The following is a 2,202-nucleotide window of genomic DNA, read 5'->3' on the forward strand; positions in this document are numbered from 1 at the left end:
TTATGTGATAAATAGCCACTTTTGTAAAAGTTTTAGATAAATTACAGAATCTAGAAAAGGGTCTGGGATTAATATTTCAGTCAATATTAGAAATCAGAGTTAGGTTTTGATTTTTAGTGGCCATGGCACAGAAACATCCACATCTTTTCTGAGAAATTCACATTTCTTAAAGGACTCTTGAGGAATATACAGGCAAAAATAAGAAAAGTCATGGGAAACAAGGTATTGCTTTATTATCTTTAAGAAGTCATTAGTTTTGTGGGAAGAATTTGATGTGGGACTTTATAAAGCTGAATTGGGCATAAGCCTTAGACCAAATGCAGGGACTTAACCACAAAAGCCACAATACAAATTAAAAGTCAGCAGCAGAGACATATTTTTAATTTTATTTCTTCTGCCCAGCTTTACTTCCTCCCTTTGTTGGTGTTTAAGATTAATTGTATTAATCCTTCCAATTTTCCATTACCCCTCTATCTATGCCCTTTGCACTGTGAGTTTGCAGCTCCTCCCATTAAGAGTAAAAGGCTATTTCTCCACCCCTGAATTTAGGGTGGTCTGGTCAATAGAATACAGTGGATGTGATAAGTAAATTCCAAACCTAGACCTAAAGAGGTTTGTGTGCTTTCCAGCTTTACTTCCTCCCTTTGTTGGTGTTTAAGATTAATTGTATTAATCCTTCCAATTTTCCATTACCCCTCTATCTATGCTCTTTGCACTGTGAGTTTGCAGCTCCTCCCGTTAAGAGTAAAAGGCTATTTCTCCACCCCTGAATTTAGGCTGGTCTGGTCAATAGAATACAGTGGATGTGATAAGTAAATTCCAAACCTAGACCTAAAGAGGTTTGTGTGCTTTCCACTCTCTGCTTTGAAGCCCTTCGTCTGCTGTTAGAACGACTTGAGATGGTAGTGTTAGACAATGAGATACAGTGTGGAGCAGAGCAAAATCATAACAGTGAAGGCCATCTTACATGGTCCAGCCCCTCTCAGCCTAACAGAAAGCTGGAGACATAAGAATGGGCACAGTTAAGATCAACTGAATCCAGCTATTGGTAGAATCACCTGGATGTCCATACACTTACAAGAAATAACAAATGTTTATTATTTTAAGCCCCTACATTTTTGAGTGTTTCATTATGCCAAAATAGCTAAATGATATAATTTGATGCTTTACTCATCATCCCTTTGTGCTTCTACATCATGTAATATGCCTAAGGCTGCACTGCATGACCTCTATGGAAATGGTGAAATAAAACCTAGGCATCGTCAACCAGAGTAGCCCAAGTCCCAATCTATTTGTTTCAGATATTGATCAAAATTGGGCCAGGATTTTACCAAAGATTTTTAAACCACAATTTTGGAATTTTTGGTGGACTGATAAAACAAATTGAGAATGACAAGCTAAGAGAAAAAGAGAAAGCCTACACATGACAGAACCATCAGAACATCACTGGGATTTTAATTTTGCTGTACCTAAGACCAGTATTTTTTGGTACATAGTCAATAAATTGGCAGAAAAAATTAAATGAAAGAACAAACACAATAAAAGAAAGACAAAAGAAAAAAAAATAGAAGAAAGGAGGAAAGGAGAAAAATTACAGTGATAATACATACACTCTTCTTCAGCTGAATGAGTATAAGGGCTGTCTGGAAAGTATCCAGCCATTGTTACTCTAACGAGAACAGTTATATGGCTGGATACTTTGTGGACAGCCCTCGTATGTTCCCTGAAAATAAATTATTACTTGCTGGATTAAAATTACACTGAGATAGTACTTGGATTTTTTTTAAACATGTGCTCTTTTTCATTGTTTTCAAGTTGGCACCTGTTTTTTGGCATATTAAATGTGGAAATGTTTGATTATAATAATATGATGTTGCCTAATTGTTTAGTACTTTAATATTTCCAACATATCTGTTTGTAGCTTATTTCTTTCATTATAACAATGGTAATTTTAGGTAGTATGAATTTTTCAGCAGATTTTACAGAAACAGAATGATGGTTCTGAGAAATCTAATGATAAGAGGTGGGACAGAAACATTATTCTTTCACTAGTGCAGCACCTATTATATTTCATGGCCCTCCTAGCATTGTCTAGCTAAAATTCTCACTGAGTTTGGTGGAATTTTAAGAAATTTGGACCAATGAATGTTCAAATCAAGTTTTTCAACAGTTATTAAAATATTCTCAAACAAAATTCTGAGT

The sequence above is a fragment of the Propithecus coquereli genome, unplaced genomic scaffold, assembly GCF_000956105.1.
Source record: "Propithecus coquereli isolate 6110/MARCELLA unplaced genomic scaffold, Pcoq_1.0 Scaffold330, whole genome shotgun sequence".
In the NCBI taxonomy this organism is placed as follows: Eukaryota; Metazoa; Chordata; class Mammalia; order Primates; family Indriidae; genus Propithecus; species Propithecus coquereli.